Below are 17,316 nucleotides of genomic sequence, written 5' to 3'. Positions count from 1 at the left end.
CCACTTTTGACGGACTTTGCAGACTTGATTCGATACACAACTTTAATTTAGCGGCACCTACCACCCACAGACTGATGAGCAAACTGAAGTTGTGAATCGTACATTGGGAAACCTCCTTCGATGTATTTCAGGTGAAAAACTGAAGCAGGGAGATTTAGCATTGTTTCAAGTGGAGTTTGCATTCAATAACATGGTCAACCGCTCGACAGGGAAGTCCCCGTTCTAGATTATTTACGGTCGAGTGCCTTACCACACAGTTGACTTGGTCCCTCTGTCCAGGATCCCAGGCATGAGCATTACAGCAGGATATATGACAGACAGGATCATGGGTATTCATACGAAGGTGCAAACCAAGTTATATGCCTCGAACGAAAAGTACAAGGAGTAAGCCAATAAGCATTGATAACAAAAGGTGTTCAAGGTGGGTGACCATATTATGGTCCATCTACGCAAGCATAGATTTTCAACTAGGAAGTATAACAAATTGAATAATAAGAAGATTGGACCAATACCAATCCTCCAAAAGATCAATGATAATGCTTACGCTATTAATCTTCTGGATGACATGGCAATCTCACGTATTTTCAACGTCGCGGACCTGACTGAGTATTATGAACCAAAGCAGAACGAGAACTCGAGGATGAGATCTTTTGAAGTGGAGGGGACTGATGTAGAGCAGATCATGAACAATTTCATGGCCAAGATGGACCAGAAAAATCCTGATCGGAGGCGGAACTAATCCAGACCGTCAAGACCTTAAAACGGGCGTATCTTGCAAACCGGAAATGAGTTATTCGACGTGTCTTATATGATTTTGGGGTAGGACGAGCTACTTTAGCCACCCAACTTGGGTTACGCATGCTGAATTTATGAGATTCCATCAGATCACTAGTTGAATTTTATTTTATTTTCATTTTTAATATTTATATTAAGTTTTATTTTGATTATAACTCTTCATCCTTTTAAGTTTTAGAAGTTGCATCCAATAGGAAAAGTTCTTAGAAAAGTTGGGAGAATAGCATGGTTAAGCTAAATAGGACACATTATTTTAGGCTGAAAGCTATGATGTCTAGTAGGAATCATGACTGCCTATGAATAGTACGTTTACTATTTATAGTAAGTCACCATTTTCAGGAGTTTTAGTTGTAGTTTAATTTCAAAACTTCTTCGAAGGCTTAGTATCCCTGTTTAAATGGTAAAATCATTTATTTCATCTATCAATTAATTTATGATTTTTTTTAAAAAAATTATTTATATATCCTTATTTTCCTCCCGGATTTGAGGTATATCCGTGAGGAGTCTAAAGAAGCTTAGGAACACGGTGATCGACCTCATCACGTACGTCCCTTCATCAGCATCTACAAGATGGTTAAAATGAAAGTAGTCAATACAGTCATGTCTACAAACAAATGTATTCTAATTTGATAACAGCATTGTCACATCTAATTTGAATGCGGATTGCATCCAACCCCCGCCCGTGCTAGAACGGGGAGGAGCTCCGAGTGGCCACCGTGATGTATGGGTTTAATCCACACCGTCCATCCAAATTTTCGTATCATTTCAGGATACATGCCAAAAATGAGGCAGATCCAAGCACAGGTGTACCCAGTAATGGGGATTAAATTCTTACCGTTGAAAACTTCTTGGGGGCCACAAAAGTTTTGGATCTAGCTTATATCCGTGCTTTCCCTTCATCCAGGTTTATTTAGCTTTATGAATAGGTTGGATGGCAAATAAACATCACGGTGGGCCCTAAAAAGTTTCAACAGCCAGCATCATTACCACCATTGCTTCCAGTGGAGTGGTCCACTTGAGCGTTGAATTTGCCTAAATTTTGTTCATTTTCCATAAAATGGCACAGTGAAATGGATGGATGTTATGGATTAAATCAATACGTTCCCGGTGGGAGACGAGCGGGGGTAGGACAAGATCTGCGAACCTAATAAATCTGTTGCAACGGTATACATTTTTTATTTGTAAGCTATATTTATTGGTATCATGTGTAGAGGTGTACACGAGTCGAGCCAAGCCGAGCTTTGCCTAGCTGGTGCTTGACTCAGACTGCTCGAGTCCCAGCTCATGCTCGGCTCGACTCTACCTTCGAACTCGAAACAACAGCTCGTGCTCGGCTCGTCCAAGTTTGAGTCGAGTTCGAGCAAAGAGGGCCGTGCATCAGTGCGGTCATGCGGGTAAGGAAGGATGAGCGAGAGAGTAATGAGAGAGGGGAATTCGGTGTTTGGAAGACATCATCAGGAGCTTACGGATGGTCATGATTCGGGATTGCTCGAGCACATCTATGAGTGAATTCTCTTCCTAGAGAAGATCTTCCATTAAGTCAGTGAAATTGAGCCAGATCTTGCCATCGGTATGGCGGTAGAGTTGAAGGAGGGAGGGATGTTGTTCAATAGAGCGGGCCACCTTGCGGCCGTGGGGGAAGCCGAGCTCGCGGTGGAGCTTTCCGGCTTCATCGAGAAGGAGAATGCGGTCGGGCTAGTTGAAAAGGAAGGATTTCGTCCTGGTGATGAACCAGAAGAGTGTTTCGCGCTGAATGATCCTCTCAAAGGCTTGGATGCGTTGGGATTTGTGCTGGACGAGCTTGGTGCGCGGAGAGTCCTTTTTGAAAAGGCGAGGTAGGGTTTTTTTTTAAGGTATATATACCATATACCGAGTAGAGCCAAGTCGAGTTAAGTCGAGCTGAGTTCGAGCATTATTCGAGTCAAGCTAAGTTGAGCTGGGGCAAGATCAAACTCGGCTCGAACTCATTTCAAGCTCCAAAAATCAGCTCGACTCGGTTCGAACTCAGCTTTGATCTAAGTCGAGTCGAGCTTTTTCGAGTTGAGTCGAGTGAGCTACCGAGCTAACTCGGCTCGTGTACAGCTCTAATTATGTGCATGCATATCAACCGCCATGGCTAATCCCGCTCGGGACGTGGATTGCCTATTGACGCTATCAATAGCAAGTTGGCAGTGAACGGTGCTCTCTCGGCCCCACTATAATGTATTTATTTTATCTATGTTGTTCATCTAATTTTTCAAATTATTTTATGGCATGAATAAAAAAATGTAACAAATTCAAATCTCAAGTGGACCACACAAAAAGAAAACCGTGGTGATTGAACTCTTACCTTTAAAATTTTCCCAGGGCTCATTGTGATGTTTATTTTCCATCCAACCTGTTAATTAGGCGACACGGATCTTTATGAAGGGAAAACCAAATATCAGCTTCATCCAAAAGTTTTGTGGCCCAAGAAGTTTTTAACAGTAGTGCGCGTTCAATCATCATTGTTTCATTGGTGTGGTCCCCATGAGATTTGGATTTGCTTCATTTTTTAGATCGTGCCCTAAAATGATCTGAAAAAAAATGCATAAATGACATGGATAAAAAAAACATACATCATAGTGGGGCACTTTAGTATTCGCGTCTCAGGCACACCATTCACCCAATGTTGACTAACCAGCAGTTTCCCCGCTGTCAGCTAATGCTATACACGAGTCGAATCGAGTCGAGCTTGGCACAGCTCGGCTCGGCTCGGCCAGTAGCTAACCCCAGCTCAAACTCGACTCAGCTCAATCCCCAAGCATGTCTTGATAGCTCGGCTCAGTTCAGTCAGCAACTCGGTCCAGTTTGAGCCGAGTTTGAGCCTGGTCAGCATTTTAATAAATAGGTAGAATGCATCTTCAATTTCTCATAGAATATAAAACAGTAACAATATTTCACGGGTATATATTTCATCAAACATCTAGAGAGGAGCATCAAAATCAAACACCCGGGCGCGCAACATCAAAATCAAACACGCGACATATCCATTCCTTTGTCATCGACACTTCCTTGAGTCATTTCATCAAACACTCAGTGAGTAACATTCATATCAAAGTAACCGAGTCACCGAGCTAATACGATCTGAGTTGGTTTAAGTTCAGGTTTGATCTGAATCGAGTTGAGCTCGGACAAGATCGAACTCGACTCAAAAAATTTTTAAGCTCCAAAAATCAGCTCGACTCGGTCTGAATCCAATTTTAAGCGGAGCCGAGTCGAATTTTTCCGAGTCAAATAGAACAAACTGACCGAGCTAACTTGAGTCGTGTACAGCTTTTCTCTCACGTACGCAACACCCAGATCCATAACTCAACTGGCAGACTGAGTGGAGATACCTCGTTCCAACACTTGAGGTCTTGGTATAGCGAATTTTTCCGAGTCAAGTAGAACAAACTGACCGAGCTAACTTGAGTCGTGTACAGCTTTTCTCTCACGTACGCAACACCCAGATCCATAACTCAACTGGCAGACTGAGTGGAGATACCTCGTTCCAACACTTGAGGTCTTGGTATCGATCCCTAGCGGGGGTGGTTAACATGGAGTGGGCCCACACCAAGGAAACAGTGGCCATTGAATGCCCACCATTAGAAACTTCTTAGGCCTACCGTAATGTTTATTTTACAGCCAACGTGAATGATGTAAAACCACAAATATCAACTTGCAAAAAGCTTTTAATAGTCAACCCTGTGGTGGCTCCGCCTGAGATCTGTATATGCTACGTTTTTCCCGTTTTTGAGTAATATGCTGAAATAAGCTGGAAAAATGGAAGCGGATGGGCTGGTGTACACACCACCGATGTGGCTGTTAACGTCACCAAGTTCTGTGGGTCCCATCATGAGGTATGAGTTATATCCAAACCGTCCGTTCACTTGGTGAGTTCATCTTAAGGCTTGAGCCTAAAAATAAGACAGATCCAAAAATCAAATAGAGCACATTGTGAGTGATTGAACGCCATCCATTGAAACCTTTTGAGTCACAGAAATTTTGTGTCAATATGATATTTGTTTTTTTCCGTTCATCCGTGTTACCTTATAAACAAATTGGATGGAAATTAAACGGTACGGTGGGCCCTATCGAAGTTTTAATGGTGAGAATCATTGTCCCCACTGCTCTTTGTGGTGTGGTCCACTTGATCTTTGGAAATTACTCATTTTTGGGTTCAAGATTTAAAATGTTCTGAAAAATGGATAAATGGTGTAGATATGAGAAATACATCATTGTGGGGCACATGTAACTTTCATCTCTTTTAAACGGTTTGTACGACCCAGAGCTCGAGGACCGTCAGCGCCCGCCTTCCACGACTCGTACCCGCACAACTAGGGAAGCAGATTTGGCTGGTGTACCACACGCCAGCTGTATAACTGGTGCAGGCACGCGTCGTGAAAAACGAGCGTTGATGCACCTCAAGATCCAAGTTGCACGACCGGTCTAAAGGAGATCAAGGTTACGTCGACCTACGTTGATGTATTTATTATATCCACGCCGTTTATATATTTTTCGAGATCATTTTAAAGTATTATAAAAAATAAGTTTATCCACTTTTAACATCATTTTAAAGCATTATAAAAATAAAAATTTAAAAAAAAAAAAATCATATCCAAAGGTTAGCTGGAGCACACCACAAATAACAATGGGAATGGCATCTACATAACATTTATTTTTCATCCAATCCGTTCATAAGGTCACCAAGACCGGGATGAAGAGGAAAAACAAATTTCATGTTGATCCAAAACTATTGTAACCCCCCAAAAGGGTTTCAATGATACATGTTAAATCCCCCAATTCTTTTTGTAGTGTGGTTCACTTAATAATTAGATCTATCTTATTTTTCGTCTAAAGCCTTACGACGAGCTCACCAAATGGATTGAAGGTTTGGATATAATACATGCCTTATGATGAGACTTATAGAACTTACTAACGTCAATACATAAGTTATATAGTAGGTGTATGTTACACCAGCCAATCCGCTTCGCGCGACTCAGGTTGCTGGTGTGGGACGCAGATTTGTTGGTGTGGGAGGGAGATTTACTGCTAAAGTCTTTCCTAGTAAGGCCACCGAGATGTTTATGAGAACTCCATCCCGGCCAATCGTTCTAGGAGCTCATTTTAGAATATGAGGGAAAAAAAAAAGGTGAATCCAAAACTAAAGTGGGTCGCACGAGCGAGAAAATTGGGGAAAGAACTTCCTAGCGTGAGCTCATTTTAGGATACGAGAAAAAAAATAAGGGCTTGTTTGGACACACGGATTAGGTGGGAGTGAGTTGTATTAGGATGGATTGCACGGCTTCCCATATCATAAATGGGTTTGTCAGTGGATTACATGCAATCCCACTGGATTGCTATATCCATCGGCCCATCTACTGCCATGTTTGGACGGGCGGACGGGATGGGATTTCAAAAGCGCCAGCGTTCGCACGAGGTCCTGCTGAGATGTGTAATGGGCCACCATCATGCACAGTTCGATGATCGGAACCGTCCAATGCGTCCAGGAGGTGGGGCCGACCGTACCCATGGAGACCTTATCCTCCCACGCATAGGCAGACACGATTTCCACCATCAAGAGCAAGACGGACGGTGGAGTAAAAGATTCTATGGGCTACAGTGAATTCAATCTGAAACCAAACATTTCTGACTAATTTTTCGACGTGCATTTAGTGGACGGAGTGGATTTCCCTGAAGACATCAATCATGGGCCCTACCATCAGCACAGCGCAAGAAATTGCGCAAGTCCCTGCGTCCGTGAAAACTGACTTCGGTAGGCCATTATGCGATCTTGGTGGTGATCGGATCAGCAATCCAAACCGTCTATAATCTCCAAAAGGGGGTCACGACGCTTCCCATGAAGTCAAAATGGATGGTGTGGATACTCCCTTCGCTGCATAACGTGCGTAAACAAAGTCGGTTCGTCCGGCTCCAAACCAACCTCCTCCAGTCGACGGGATTCGCAATCCACCGAATCCTCTCCCAAAGCCAAAATCCCACTCCCATCCATCGTCACTACCGCGCCGCCCAAACAGAACTGCAGGAGGATGGGGTGGGATTTCAAAACCCCATCCCACGTACTCCACTCTACTCTCACCTAATCTGTGCGTCTAAATACGCCCTAAGGTGAATCCAAAACTAAAGTGGGTCACGCGAACGAGAAAATTGGGGGAAGAAATTCCTACCGTTCAAACCTTTCTAGGCTCCACTTGATGTTTATATGCCATCCAAACCATTTATAAGGTCATTTACATTGGAATGAACTGAAAATACCAAAAAAATTGACTGAAACAAAACTTTTATGGCCGCAAGAATGTTTCAACCATCCAAAATCAACATTATTTCCTCTCGTGTGACCCACTTAAGTTTTGGATCCACCTTCTTTTTTATCATATGTCCTAAAATGAGCTCTCAAAACGGATGGACGGGGTGGATTTATCAAAAAAATCTCGGTGGCCCCGCCCACATCCTTGCTCAGGAACTTCAAGTGCTGGGTGGGCCCCACCGAGATGTTTGTGAGAAATCCACCCCGTCCATCCGTTTTGAGAGATCATTTTAGTACATGCAACCAAAAATGCGTTGGATCCAAAACTAAAGTGGGTCACACGAGAGGGAAAATCGGGGAAAGAAATTCCTAGCGTTGAAAAAACGGATGGATGGTGTAGATATACGACGCATACGTCTAGGTGGTTCCACGGTCTGGGTTTCCGACATAGCTGGATCCGGGGTCGCAACTAAGTCGCGTCCGGCTCTCGCGTCTGTCGCTTAAACGATACTACATTTCACTGTAGAGCTACCATAGCATCAAAATCTACAGACCACAAAAGCCATTGTAAGCTTTCAGCCATGATCTCGAAGCTCCTGATGTGGTTTCTATTCGTGAGAGTTTCAGCTTCTGAAGGAGACGGCGATTCCGTTGATTTCATTTACAACGGATTCCAAGGCACTGACATGAGCTTGGAAGGAGAAGCAGAAATCACATCTGATGGCCTCCTACTTCTCACATATTCCACACAAAACAAGAAGGGCCTCGCCTTCTACCCCAATCCCATTCGCTTCAAACCTTTACAAGGTAAAACTCTATCCTTCTCTACCAACTTCGTCTTTGCGATGGTGCCCCAGTTTCCGAATACGAGTGGCCACGGAGCCGTCTTTTTTATCTCACCTTCAAAAGAGATCCCAGGTGCTGAAATGGGCCAATACATGGGCATTTTCAATTCAAGTAACATCGGAGATTCATCGAATCACATAATTGCCATCGAGTTCGACACATACCTTAATCGAGATTTCAGTGATATCGATTACAACCATGTGGGAATCGACATCAATGGCTTAAAATCCATCAATTCCGCTCCAGCAGCTTACTTTAGTAATATAAGCGGTGAGTTTACGAATCTAAGCCTTGTAAGTGGAGAACCGATGTATGTCTGGGTAGAATACAATGGTCTCCAAAACCAACTCAATGTAACATTATCTCCTATCAACTCACCTAAACCAGATCGTCCTCTCTTGTCATCGACGGTGGATCTTTCATCCATCGTGTTAGACTACATGTATATCGGTTTCTCTTCATCAACCAGACAAGCTCCGGTATCTCATTACATCTTGGGATGGAGCTTTAAGATGAACAGTCAAGCTAAGGCCCTTGATCCCATGAACCTTCCTAAGCTTCCACGGATAGGATCCAAAAAGAAATCGGAGCTTTTAACAATTGGGTTGCCTGTAATTGTGGTATTTTTCACGTTAACGGTCATCTCGGCCATTGGTGTCATCGTGAGAAGGAAGATCAAGTTCGCTGATGTACTAGAGGACTGGGAACATGAATATGGACCCCATCGGTTCTCGTACAAGGATCTATTCATGGCCACCAAGGGATTCACAGACAGAGAGCTATTGGGGGTTGGAGGTTTCGGTAGGGTTTATCGAGGCATGTTATCGGCCTCAAAGATGGAAGTGGCTGTGAAGAAAGTCTCTCATGAATCTCAACAAGGAATGCGGGAATTCATATCTGAGATCGTGAGCCTAGGCCGCCTCCGTCACCGGAACTTGGTCCAGCTTCTCGGTTATTGCCGGCGAAAGAGAGAGCTCCTATTAGTCTATGATTTCATGCCCAATGGAAGTCTGGACAAGTTCCTCTTTGACCATCCGAATTCAATACTGGTCTGGTGCCAACGGTTTCAGATAATCAAAGGAGTAGCTTCAGGGCTTCTCTACTTACATGAGGAATGGGAGCAGGTGGTCCTTCACAGAGACATCAAAGCCAGTAATGTTTTATTAGATAGTGAGATGAACGGTAGATTGGGCGATTTCGGCCTTGCTAGATTGTACGATCATGGGACTCATCCACAGACGACCCGCGTAACGGGGACCTTCGGATATATTGCACCGGAGCTGACTAGGACCGGGATGCCTACCACAAGCACTGATGTGTTTGCATTTGGAGCTTTCATGCTCGAGGTTGCTTGTGGGAGGAGACCCATCGATCACCGATCATCAGACGATGAGGTGATTTTGGTTGAATGGGTGTCGGAATGTTGGAGGAGAGGGACAATTCTGGCAGCGGTGGATTCGAAACTGGGACGTGAGTATGAGGTGGAGGAGATGGAGTTGGTGTTGAAGCTTGGATTGCTTTGTTCGCATCCGTTGTCGGCTGCAAGGCCAAGCATGGGGGAAGTAATGCAGTTTTTGAACCGTGATGCACCTTTACCTAATCTCTCATCTGACGGTCTTGGTGCGGCGATCCTGTCAATGGGCTCTGAAGGGTCCGATGAACTACGTTTATCATATCTTTCTTCTTCAGAACAGGGGTTTACAAGCACAACATTGTTACAAGCATCGTTCCTCTCTGGTGGCCGTTGATGGACGATGGCAAGGTGTTGCATGATGGTGTGAGTTTGCTAGGTTTTAACGAACCGGTTGCATTGCTGGAAGACGTTGACTGAAAAGCAGAAGTTATGGTTGCTCTGTGGGTGACGTGGTACGTTTTTCTTCTGGTCGACCTTTATTACCCGTTTGTTGAAACGCAAGGAAAGTTCATTCGAAAGAGTTCATAAACAGGGACTTCAAAAACACATTGAGTGTTTCCCTCACACAAAAATCAACTGTAATCCCATGCATCGAGATTTCTAAATGTCTTATGGTTTCCGAAGATTGGAATCTAAATTGCAGTGATGTTTGTCAAAAAAAAAAAAAGGGACTTTATAAAGCTCTAGGTGATCCAAACAGTTGATATGATGAGCTTCAAATACGAAGGGACTATCTTTCAATGATCGAAACCGTTGATGTACGCTGAGCCTCGAGGCCCATTATATCAACCATTTGGATCTCGAAACATGGGTCTCTGTACAAAGTGAGCGACTGAATCACCGTGAATAAATGTTCAACCCGAGAATTTTATTTCCTTACCACTCACACCCAGAGAAGGTACACACCGTTCACTTGGGGCCTGTTTGGCCATGCAGATCCCGTGGAATTAGGAGGGATGGAATTGTGATATCCCACCTGTCCATCCCATGGGTTTGTTTGGGTAGTTCTATAACTCGCGGAAGACAGCTATCCCACGGGATTCACGTTATTGTTTCAGTCTACGGGCGAGGGATGTAAGAAATTCCGATGGGATTCGCTGCCATCCCACTGGGTCCTCGAGCCGATCCCATTAAAATTTCTCTCAGCCCGTCGTATGGACGACGGGATGGAGGCGCACAGGCCGTCATGAAGAAAGAGGAAGATGGCAGGAGAAATATTTCTGACGTGAAGGTATTTCCCACCAGGTATGTGTACAAATACCGGGCCACAGTGCTCGTCTTCCTCACTGTAACTTGACGATGGTGAAGATCGGGACGAGGTATGTATTTCCTTCAGCATTTCTTACCTGATGCTTTCCTAAAAGTTTCGATTTCTTCATGCATGCTGGTCCGACTTTCCATTTTTGATAGAAAATCGGGCTTTTGCCTCCCGCATGTGTTACTGGCCTTCTAAATTGAGGAATTTCACTGTTATAGACATCCTAACAGTGGTTCCACAACATGCATGTCGGTTTGACTGCCATTTTCTGGTACGAATTGGAGCTTGTGCCTCCTGCATGTAACTAGACTTCTATTTTGAGGGATTGCATAGTTGCTGCTATCCTAATGGTGGTTCTGCAACCTGCGTGTTGATCTAATTTTTCTATTTCTGCTAGAAGTTGGGGTTTCTGCCTCCTGCGTGTTAATCCTAATGGTGGCGCTTTGGGGGCCACCGTGATGTAAGTGATTTATCCACACCGTTGATCATTTTTATATGATTATTTTAAGGTATGATTCAAAAAATGATTCAGTTTCAGGGCTTACGTGGACTAGAAAGTGGGCATTGAACGTCCACCATTCACTGTTGATGCCCCACAGAGCCCAGCCCTGACGGCTTATCGTCCATGCGAAGGTAGGACACAATCCGCGTCCGTGTATGTGCCACCGTTGGAGGGAGAAAACCTTACGACAACAGGGTGGGGCCCACAACAGACCATTGCAACAGTAGGGTCTCCACGTCAACCACATACTCAAAATCCTGGGATGAGATCTGCCTGGCCAAATAGATGGAGCTATAAAATTGGGAGGGATTGCTGCAATCCCACGGCTAACCAAATAGGCCTGATGTGTATGATCCCGGGATATGGCCCACATCCCACGGACGACCCAAACAGACCCTCCATTTCCGTCCCGAGATTGGTCTATCCCATGGGATTCCCAGCAGTCCACTGACACCACCATCATTACCTTAAATTTGATCTCATCCCTCCTAATATCATGGGATCTGCCCGGCCAAACAGGCCCTGGTTCATGGACCATTGGTGGGAAACCCAACGCATTTCAAAAATGAAATCTAAGGAGGTTCATGTTGGGATTCTAGCCTACGGCCCACAAAGGGAAACGAATTGACTACTCCCCCTGCCACTAGCCATTGGTTGGTGGTCGGTGCTCGGTGGGCCCCACCATGATGTATGTGTTTCATCCATGTTGTCCATCTATTTTTATAGATCATTTTATATTATGAAAGAAAAAATAGGTATATATAAATCTCAAGTGGACCACATTACAGAAACAGTGTTGAATGAATGTTGACCATCAAAAACGTTTTAGGGGCATAAAAGTTTTGGATCAAGCTGATGTTTATTTTTTCCCGTCATCTAGGTCTTTATGACCTAATCAACATATTGGATGTCAAATAAACAGTACAGTGAGCCTTAGGAGGAATTTAATGGTGGATATCCAATCATTATTGTTTTCCTGTGATGTGGTCCACCTAAGATTTATATCCCTATCATTTTTTGTATCAATCCCTAAAATTATCTGTAAAAATGTATGAACTAAATGAATGAAACACATACATCATGGTGGGGCCCACAGAGCACCGACCACCAGCCACAGGGCTGGTGTCAGGGGGAGTAGCCAATCCGTCTCCCCCAAAACGGTAGTAGATTAGTGTGCATAGAGTTTCGCAGTGTACAGTTTGCCCCCGAAGACTATGGATGAGATGAGTGTTATTTTATTTCGATCTCTTTAGTTGGCTGATGTTATTCCTGTGTATGAATCACATTTACAAAGGTTCCGAAAGATTTTTCCTTGTGTTTAGAATTTTTAAATGCTCTTGGATTCCCACCCACCACCAATGAAAGGTTCACATTTTCTCGTGCTTTGCTTGATGATGACAACTGTTGAGCCCTATTGTCGCTGGTGAGTTTGAAACTCAATCAGAATATGTCTTATGTTTTTTATTTATTTATTTTTATTATTATTATTATTATCATAAGACAGTACGGTCTTTAAAAAAGAAAAAAAACAACTAAAAAAAAAAAAAGAAACTTTGCAATGATGATATGTACAGAGGATGTCAGACCGGTTTTTCAGGTGGGCCCACAAAAAAATCAGGCATCAGCTATAATATTGCCTAATGAGCGAACGCAGTAAAAACCAAAAACAACCTAGGGCCCTGGAGGGTAAGATCTGAGGGACCCAAATCCGACTTTGTCGAGAGATAGCATCCGCTTCACCTCCATTGGAAGGTCTTTCACCTTATCAAAAAACGGAGAATGTTTGACACTTGCTCCCCATCCCGCCATTACGTCAGCCGTATCATTACCTTCTCTCTTGACAAGGTTGAAGGAGAAGGATCCCTGTGCTACAACGTCGACATCCTAAAGACCCAAGGTTTCCAGCGACATGATGTAGAAGATTTCCCTAACACGAGATTAATCGCCACCTTAGAGTCAGATCCCCCGTTGCTCTGAGAGCACTAAAAGTGGGCTATAAGTGGCCTTGGTGTGTAAACAATCTTGACCATCCATATTAAATGACTTAGAATATTTTATTTTATTTTTTAAAGATTCGACCTCAACGTCTTTTAGCCCCAAATCGGAATAGGTCGCATGTAATTATGACAGACTTGCGTGGTATATCTGAAGATCTTTGATACTATACAGAGATGATTGTATAGTAATACAGTTGGAGCGCAACGAGTAACACCACATCATCCACTAAGTAGTCAAGTGAAGAATTACAAAATAGAAAAAAAAAAAAAAACACTTAAAGTAATTATTAAGATATGTGGTAAGTTCCAGAAAGTCATGTAGTGTTGAAACGATTATAACAATTGTTAGAATGTGAGAAACGTTTAGATGATCTAATTAAAATTATAAATGGTAAAAGAATGTAATAGAAAAAGAAGTCTCATACCAACCAAATCAAACATTATCTTTCAATTATCTTCTCAGTTATTAATCATTTACATTCCTTCACGTAAACTTTTTACCTTACGCTAGTCAATTACATTTCGTAGTGTTATCATTTACTTTTGCCTAATGTTTACATTCCTTAGTGTAACCCATAGTGTTAACTAACTGTTAACTTTAACTCTAATTCGGATCCACTCTCATAAGCTGGATTCAGTTCGAGTACCAATTAAAGCTTTTCATTCAAAAAAGTGTTCTGCAACTGCTCTCCGTGGCCGATTGTAAGAAGTTACATTCTGTTCTAATTTGTTTGAATTGAGAAGTCATTTCATACGGAAGACAAAGGTGTAACCCATTATCAGAGGACGAACCTTATCATTTTACTATCGCCTGATCATTTTTATTGTTTGATCTTGGTTATATACTATGTATCTACCTATTTTGGCGCTTAGGGTCATAGTTGTTCGGTTTGAATTGAGCCACACATTCAATTCTGGCACATCCACATCTATCAAGTGATCAAGATTAAAACAACAGCAATAACAACTACTTTTTTGGCTAACAGCCAATCCAAAACATTAGGGCATTTATCCAAGTGAGATTTATTTAAATGGATTCTATCATTTTCCGTTGCCTATTCATCACCACATGGTCACTTATGTGGTGATCCAAACCATCTACGGAGTAGATCTTACTATAGGTGGGCCATGATTTAAGAATAACATCAAACATGTGTTTCTATTGTATTGTTAGAACATGTTTACCTGCATGTATATCTTAATACAATGATGTACGTAATTCTCCATGGTATAGTTCCTAAAGTTATCATAGGATCAAAGTCGTACAATCAAAGCATGTAATTCTCCACATCTTCCCCGCATGTATAGTTCCTTATAGGGCCAATTTTGAAATTTTCTGGACAATTGTTCACTAACTCTTGTCTTTCCAACAAAAATCCTTTTTGTGTCCTCATGTTTCTAGTGACTTCTGTTTTTTTCCTAATTGAACTTGTCCTTTGAAGTTATATCATCATCATCATCATCTTCTTCTTCTTCTTCCTTTACTCAGCTTTCATTGCAGGATTGCTTCCTTTAGAGGCAGTTTATCATTGTTGACATACCATTGTATATTTTGGGTATAGATATATGATGGCTTATAAGCTTCTCACTTCTGACTTTCTAGGCAACCTTATATATGTTCTTTTGTACAGGTTATGATGTACTAATTAATCATTACTATCTATATATTTTAGCCCAAATTCTGAATGTTTGGAGATCATCTAGGCTGTTGTTCATATCTTATCTCATTTTAAAAAGATTTTTGATTCTCTCAATGCCCATCTAAAGAGTTGGTTCTTTTCTTTTGATTTCTAGAGAGATTCTATTGTCACTATCCATCTATCTCCATCATATTTATATCTTTGCCATGATCGATTACCGACTTCTATTACTCGTGATTATTACTCCAAAGGTGTTTGTCACTAACATTTGTGTCCTTCTATTGGTTTTTTTTATCTAAAGTTTGTGGTCATTGGAATTACATGTTATCGGTGATGGGGATTTTCTCCTCAGGCTCGACTGATCGAGTGCCTCACTCAACCGATCAAGGGTGATGCTTGACCAGTCGAGGCCTGGCTCGACTCGAAGTCCAGCGACCAATTGTGTTAATTCTCGACCAGTCGAGGACCCTACTCAACTAGTTGAGGTTACGCAGATTCAGTCCAGATTTGGTGCGGACTATGTAAATTTGAGGCGATTTTGCAAGAGGTGCAAAAGGGAGTTGCCTAAACTATAAACAAGGGTCCCTAGAGCTTTTCTAGGTAATGCAAGAGAGTTTTCTAAAGTTTTGCAAGGATTTGCTAAAGAGTTTAGAGCTATTAAAGGTGAGAGAGAGAGGAAGCTTGTGGAAGGGAGATTCTACTCTTAAAGGTGATTTACTTTGCAGTCGACGTCTCAACGCTTCTACATCCTTGTGATCAGTGAGATCTCTCCATTTTTCATTATTCTCTTATTGTTCATTCACTCCTGCGTGAGTGAAGAAGGTTTGATCTAAGCAGTGTGTGCTTATGATCGATTGTAACATTTTACTTCATAGTGAATTGTTGCTCTGGACGAGGTCTAGTGGTTTTTACCTCTTTGAGGGTTTTCCACGTAAAAATCTCTTATATCGTGTGGTTTGTGTTTTGATTTATTTCATTGCTTTATTATCCCATAATTCTGATGTTTTTAGGAGGCTAGATCCTAAGGTTTTGTGCAACGACTCCCAAAAAAGTGGTATTAGAGCATTCAGGTTAGTTGAACGGAGTGAGATCGGTTCTGAAGTATGGAAGGTAGCTCATTAAGGATGATCAGTCTCAATGGTCCTAACTAGACCATATGGAAGACTAAGATGGAGGACTTACTTTATTATAAGGATTGTATTCTCCAATTCAAGGCATATCAACAAAGTCAAATGATATGTCAAATGATGATTGGAAGAAGTTAGACCGGAAGGCGGTAGGGTTTATTAGACAATGGCTGGATGATTCTGTATCCACCATGTGTCTACAGATACCTCAGCCGCTAGCTTATGGCTGAAATTGTAAGGGTTGTACGAGAGAAAGACAGCCGACAATAAGATTTTTCTGATAAGACGACTTATGAATTTCAAGTTCAAAGATGGTGGTTCTGTAGCCGAACACATAAATGAGATCAAGAATATATTAAACAAGCTCTCCGCTATGAATATGGTCCTGGATGATGAATTACAAGCTTTGATATTGCTTAGCTCATTGCCTGATAGTTGGGAGACATTGGTAGTGTCTCTGAGTAACTTCATGTCAGATGGAAATGTGTCGATGGAACTGGTAACTAGTTGTCTTTTCAATAAGGAGACAAGGAGGAAGTCTCTGGGGTCTACTCAGTAAGAGACCCTTATGACACGAGAATGGGAGAGAGGAAAGAACAGAAATGGCAGGAAGGCTTGAGATAAATCAAGAGGCAAGTCGAGTACCAGGAATGATGTTGAATGCTGGAATTGTGGCAAGAAGCCAAAAACTTGTTCACTCCCCAAGTATAGGGTTGTGATGTAGTAATAAACTCGGTGATACCGAGGTCGAATCCCAAGGGACTGAACCCTGTACGAAATCTGAAACTAAGTAAAATTAGAACTAGAATAAGATGAAATCTAAATCAAGTGAATATGAGGGAATAATGGTGAAGTATTACTCTAAAACTTAAGAAATTCAGAGAAAGGAAACTAGGGATTCAGAGGATCCACTTGTAGAGATCAGGGAGATCTACGCTTGATTCATGAACTCAACTGGACTTCAAGTCCCATCTTCATCCAGTTGGAAGATTTATCACTAAACTCAATCTAAACTTCCTATGATTTAGTTTTCAAAGAGATGAAAGGTATGAGAATTAAAGTTGATTCCATCACAAAACCATGCCTATGAGACAAAGCAAACAACAAAATTAAACCAATTCACATCTAATCTAAGGGATGTATGAATGTTAGGAAGGATTCCGTCATCCAACTATGCTCAGGAGACGATGGTGAACAACAGGGTTCCCAAATTCACAAACCCTGTAATGCAAAGGAAATACTCAAAGCTATCGCAGATCTATTGTAATTTCAGTCACAACAAACCATTAAAAACTAAAGGTATTCCTATTAATCAAACTAGAATCAACATCAGTTCATAACATGAATCAAAGCTGTAAAATACCACCTATCACGCCACAAGCTTCACCTCTTAGCCCTAACTAAGAGGTTTAGCCAACCATGATGCGGCTGGAACTCCCCAAAATTAAAATAAAAAAAAGAAATAAAGA

At 42.1% G+C, this 17,316-nt stretch overlaps 1 pseudogene; it reads left to right on the top strand.

The window, feature by feature from the left end:
- The first annotated feature begins 7,505 nt into the window (after window positions 1–7,505).
- Window positions 7,506–9,861, top strand: LOC131243788 (L-type lectin-domain containing receptor kinase IV.1-like; annotated as a pseudogene).
- The last annotated feature ends 7,455 nt before the right edge of the window (window positions 9,862–17,316 follow it).

The sequence above is a fragment of the Magnolia sinica genome, chromosome 4, assembly GCF_029962835.1.
Source record: "Magnolia sinica isolate HGM2019 chromosome 4, MsV1, whole genome shotgun sequence".
NCBI lineage: Eukaryota > Viridiplantae > Streptophyta > Magnoliopsida > Magnoliales > Magnoliaceae > Magnolia > Magnolia sinica.
This window is presented reverse-complemented; position numbering and strand designations above follow the sequence as displayed.